The sequence below is a fragment of the Saccopteryx bilineata genome, chromosome 2, assembly GCF_036850765.1.
Source record: "Saccopteryx bilineata isolate mSacBil1 chromosome 2, mSacBil1_pri_phased_curated, whole genome shotgun sequence".
In the NCBI taxonomy this organism is placed as follows: Eukaryota; Metazoa; Chordata; class Mammalia; order Chiroptera; family Emballonuridae; genus Saccopteryx; species Saccopteryx bilineata.
Window position 1 is genome coordinate 146146137 of NC_089491.1, and position 6000 is coordinate 146152136.

General features: G+C 41.1%; 1 pseudogene; it reads left to right on the forward strand.

The window, feature by feature from the left end:
* The first annotated feature begins 3686 nt into the window (after positions 1–3686).
* On the forward strand, positions 3687–5705 carry LOC136322345 (TGF-beta-activated kinase 1 and MAP3K7-binding protein 3-like; annotated as a pseudogene).
* The last annotated feature ends 295 nt before the right edge of the window (positions 5706–6000 follow it).

The following is a 6000-nucleotide window of genomic DNA, read 5'->3' on the forward strand; positions in this document are numbered from 1 at the left end:
CTATACATCAAAAACCCGAAGTCTCCACAAAAAGATTATTAGAAACAATAAACCAATACAGTAAGGTCGCAGGATACAAAATTAACATACAAAAGTCCATAGCCTTTCTATATGCCAACAATGAAATATTAGAAAACGAACTCAAAAAAATAATCCCCTTCACGATTGCAACAAAAAAAATAAAATACCTAGGAATAAACATAACAAAGAATGTAAAGGACCTTTATAATGAAAATTACAAAGCATTGTTAAGGGAAATCAAAATGATACAATGAGATGGAAAAATATTCCTTGTTCTTGGATAGGAAGAATAAATATAATCAAAAGGGCCATATTACCCAAAGCAATATACAAATTTAATGCAATTCCCATCAAAATTCCTATGAGATTTTTTAAAGAAATGGAACAAAAAATCATCAGATTTATATGGAAGTATAAAAAACCCCGAATAGCCAAAACAATCCTAAGGAAAAATAATGAAGCTGGGGGCATTACAATACCTGACTTTAAACTATATTATAGGGCCACGATAATCAAAACAGCATGGTATTGGCAGAAAAATAGACACTCAGACCAATGGAACAGAATAGAAAGCCCAGAAATAAAACCACATATATATGGTCAAATAATCTTTGATAAAGGGGCCAACAACACACAATGGAGAAAAGAAAGCCTCTTCAACAAATGGTGTTGGGAAAACTGGAAAGCCACATGCAAAAGAATGAAACTCGACTACAGCCTGTCCCCGTGTACTAAAATTAATTCAAAATGGATCAAAGACCTAAATATAAGACCTGAAACAATAAAGTACATAGAAGAAGACATAGATACTAAAATCATGGACCTGGGTTTTAAAGAACATTTTATGAACTTGACTCCAATGGCAAGAGAAGTGAAGGCAAAGATAAATGAATGGGACTACATCAGAATAAAAAGTTTTTGCTCAGCAAGAGAAACTGATATCAAAATAAACAGACAGCCAACTAAATGGGAAATGATATTTTCAAACAACAGCTCAGATAAGGGCCTAATATCCAAAATTTACAAAGAACTCATAAAACTCAACAACAAACAAACAAACAATCCAATAAAAAAATGGGAAGAGGACATGAACAGACACTTTTCCCAGGAAGAGATACAAATGGCCAACAGATATATGAAAAGATGCTCAGCTTCATTAGTTATTAGAGAAATGCAAATCAAAACTACAATGAGATACCACCTCACCCCTGTTAGATTAGCTATTATCAACAAGACGGGTAATAGCAAATGTTGGAGAGGCTGTGGAGAAAAAGGAACCCTCATTCACTGTTGGTGGGACTGTAAAGTAGTACAACCATTATGGAGGAAAGTATGGTGGTTCCTCAAAAAACTGCAAATAGAACTACCTTATGACCCAGCAATCCCTCTACTGGGTATATACCCCAAAACCTCAGAAACATTGATACGTGAAGACACATGTAGCCCCATGTTCATTGCAGCACTGTTCACAGTGGCCAAGACATGGAAACAACCAAAAAGCCCTTCAATAGAAGACTGGATAAAGAAGATGTGGCACATATATACTATGGAATACTACTCAGCCATAAGAAATGATGACATCAGATCATTTACAGCTAAATGGTGGGAACTTGATAACATTATACGGAGTGAAATAAGTAAATCAGAAAAAAACAAGAACTACATGATTCCATACATTGGTGGAACATAAAAACGAGACTAAGAGACATGGACAAGAGTGTGGTGGTTACCAGGGGTGGGGGGAGGGAGGACATGGGAGGGAGGGAGGGAGAGAGTTAGGGGGAGGGGGAGGGGCACAGAGAACTAGATAGAGGGTGGCGGAGGACAATCTGACTTTGGGCGAGGGGTATGCAACATAATTTAATGACAAAATAACCTAGACATATTTTCTTTGAATATATGTACCCTGATTTATTAATGTCATCCCATTACCATTAATAAAAATTTATTAAAAAACATAAAAAAAAATAAAGTAAAGCAACTATGAGTTAAAAAAAAAAAAAAGAATGGCTATTCTTATCAAAAAGACAAGCCTGACCAGGTGGTGGCACAGTGGATAGAGCATCGGACTGGGATGCGGAGGACCCAAGTTCAAAGCCCCATGGTAGCCTGCTTGAGCGCAGGCTCACCAGCTTGAGCCCAAGGTTGCTGGCTTAAGCATGGGATCATAGACATGACCTGATGGTTGCTGGCTTGAGCCCAAAGATTACTGGCTTGAGCCCAAGGTCGCTAGCTTGAGCAAGGGATCACTTGCTCTGCTGTAACCCCTTCCCCCAGTCAAGGCACATATGAGAAAGCAATCAATGATCAACTAAGGAGACTAAGGAGCTGCAACGAAGAATTTATGTTCTCATCTCTCTCCCTTCTTATCTGTCTGTCCCTATCTGTCCCTCTCTCTGTCTCTCTGTCTCTGTCACACACACACACACACACACACACACACACACACACAAAGACAAGAAATGATGAATGTTAGCCAGAATGTATAGAAAAAGGGACCCTTGTGCACTGTTGATGAGAATGTAAACTGGTACAGCCACTATGGAGAACAGTGTGGAGATTCCTCAAAAAATTAAAAACTAGAACTACCATAGGATCCAGCAATTCCACTTTGGGTGTTTATCCAAAGAAAACAAAAACACTAACTCAAAGAACACACAACCTCCCCATTTTCGTTTTAGTATTATTTACAGTAGCCAAGATATGGAAACAAATCAAGTGTCCATCAATGAATGAATGGATAAATAAATTATAATATATATAGAATATATATAATGGAATATTATTCATCCATAAAAAAGAATAAAATCTCACCGTTTTTGACATCATGGACCTTGAGGCATTATGCTAAGTGAAATAATTCAGACAGAGAAAGGTAAGTACCACATGATCTCTCGCTTATATGTGGAACCTAGAACAAAAGACAAGCTTATAAATACAGAGAATAGATCAGTGACTATCAGAGGCCAGGACAGGGGCAGTTAATGGGTAAAAAAAAGTCAAAAAATGCAAGCTTCCAGTTATAAAATAAATGTCATGGATGTAGTGTACAGCGTGGTGATTATAGTTAATAATACTGTATTTCCATATTTGAAAATTGCCAAAGGTAGATCTTAAAAGTTCTCATCATGGGTGGCAGAGATGGTGGCTCTTGGCTCACCATACCTAGGCTCCACTGGTGTGCACCCGAGGTGGGGGGTTGGGTGGGGAAGCAGCGCCTGTGGGGTCCCCCCACACACACACACACCACCACCACCATCACCAGGGGAGCACACTGTGGAAGTGACTGTGAAGAGGCAGCAGAAGCAAACAGAAAGCAGTACTTTCCAGGATAGTGTCTTCTGCCTTTTCTTCAAGGTTTTTATCATGAATTACCACATGCCAAGCTGCATTAGGTATCGTAGTTGAAGTTTCACTGAACAAATTGGAGCTTCAACACCCCCTGCATGCTTACCAGTCGGATCCTACTATAAGCAAAAGCCCTTCCTTTCCCACCTATAAAATGACTGTGGTTTTGGAAGGTCATATATTGGAAAGCCGGTTAGCATCCATTTCCTAAGAGAAACTTGACCACCATTTGCTCTGGCATCGCACACAGCAGTCCACAGCTTGACATGCAGATTCTCCTTGTCCTCCAATGTTTCTCTGAGATTTCAAAGGGTGTGATGTCTCTACACATGTTACACAATAACAACAATCTTGAAGCCTGTTGCTGAGACCTTCCCAAGGAGGGTACCAAACATATATGGAATACCATAGTGTGGATGACTAGAAATCGCCTTTTGCATATTAACCTGGATATCCTTTCTCCTAGTAGCTACCACCCAGAGGATGGAGCGCAACTTCATGGTGGTGGAACACTGGTACAGAGCTCAGGCGATGGACATTGATCCAGAGCATCTAGCAGGTAAACTGCCGATATGTGTAGTACAAGAGCTATGCTGGGCTCCAGCTGTTGTGGCTGCTACTCCCAACTACAATCAATTTTTTATGAATGAACAGAAGTACAGCTGCTCCTCCTTCACAGCCACCTCCATAAACATCTTCCATGCAAACAGAAGTGAGTCCATCTGCTGTGCAAAAACCCTCACTGCTGCCACCACCTCCTTCATACATGCACATACCTCGATACAGTACAAACCCAATTACTGTTACAGTATCCCAAAATCTCTGGACAGACTGTACCAAGAGCTCTACAAATTCTTCCACAAATTCCAAGCAATCTTTATGGGTCTCCTGGTTCTATTTCTATTAGACAGACATCTCAGATAAGACAGACATCTCAGGAAGACAGACTCCTCAGAGTATGCCATGGCAGTCCTCACCACAGGGCCCAGAGTCTCATTATAGCCAACGTCTTTGACTTGTTTATCCACATCACTAGAACTATCACCCTTCTCAGTATTCTCCCAAACAACAGCAGATCCTTCAAACTACTCATCAACCGCCACCTCCTTCTCAATGTCCTTCAGCTCTCCACAGCATCAAGTGCAACCTTCCCAGCTGGACCATCTGAGTCCCCACATCTTTATGCCACCAGATCCTTCAACTACTCCACTCCATCCATATCAACAAGGACCTCCTAACTATCCCAAACAGGAAAACCATTCAGTTGCTTATCTTCCATATACAACATTTAGCTTACCTAAAGATTACAGTTGAATCTCCTCCCCTTTTGTTTAATCAGAGGCAGGAAAAGAGAGAGAGACAGGAACATCAAGCTCTTCCTGTATGTGCCCTGACCAGGGATCAAACCAACAAACTCTGTGCTTTGAAACCATGCTCCTACCAACCAAGGTATCTGACTGGGGCTTAATTTTTTTTAGTGAATTGATTGATTTTTAGGGAGGGAGGGAGAGGGAAGGAGAGAGAGGGAGGGTGAAGGGAAGCATTCATTTGTTGTTCCACTTAGTTGTGCACTCATTGGTAACTTCCCATGTGTGCTCTGACGGAGGATCAAACCCACACCTTGTTGTTTCAGGATGACCCTCTAACCAATTGAATTAACTGGCCAGGGCCCAGCTGAACACTCTTCAAAGAGTCTTTCACCTATAAATCAGCTTTGTACACAGACTTAGCACTCACTGTACACAGGCCACCACCTCACCTTCAAGTTCTTCAGGAGGAATATCCAGTCCAGTAAAAACCTCTATGTACTGTCAAGCCAGTGTATGTTCTATACACATAGTCAACTGGACCTTCATGCACTCCATCATCATCTCTTCAGGTGGAACCAAACCCAACTACAGGTTTTAAAATTACTGTAGACTGAGTAACAACTGAAAATCTTTTAAATTTAATGAACCAAGAAGAATGTTCTGCAGTCACAGAACCTATTCAACCCATATCAGTGATACCAGGCTCTGGGGGAGCAAAGGGAAGCCATCAATATCACAGGAGTTCTAGTTCTGGATCAGAAGACTGTGCCTATACACAAGCCTTGCATGACCTGATGCAGAGACGGCCCAGAAGGGTCAACTGCACCATTCCAATTCCCACGCCTGAGGAAATGACAAGCTTGAGAAACATGAACAGACAACTCCAGATAAATGTTGACTGTACACTGAAAGAAGTCAACCTCCTTCAATCTAGAGGAAACTGATCCAAAAGCTGTGAGTAATTTTTATGACAACATAGAACCTGGTGCAATGGTACCACCCAAGCCATCTAAAAAAAGAAATTAATAAGCTGCCCTGGCCGTATAGCTCAGTTGGTCAGAATGTCATCCCAAAGCACAGAGGTTGCCTATTCGATCCCCAGTCAAGGCACATGCAGGAACAGATCCATGTTGCTGTCTCTCTCTTTCCCGCTTCCTCTGTCTCTCTCTCTAACATCAAGAAATAAAAGTTAAAAAAATAAAAGGTAACCCTGACTGGTGGTGGCACGGTAGACAGAGTGTGGACCCAGGATGCTAAAGGCCCCAGTTTGAAACCCAAGGTTACTGGTTAGAACACAGGCTCCTTGGTATGAGCGTGGGCA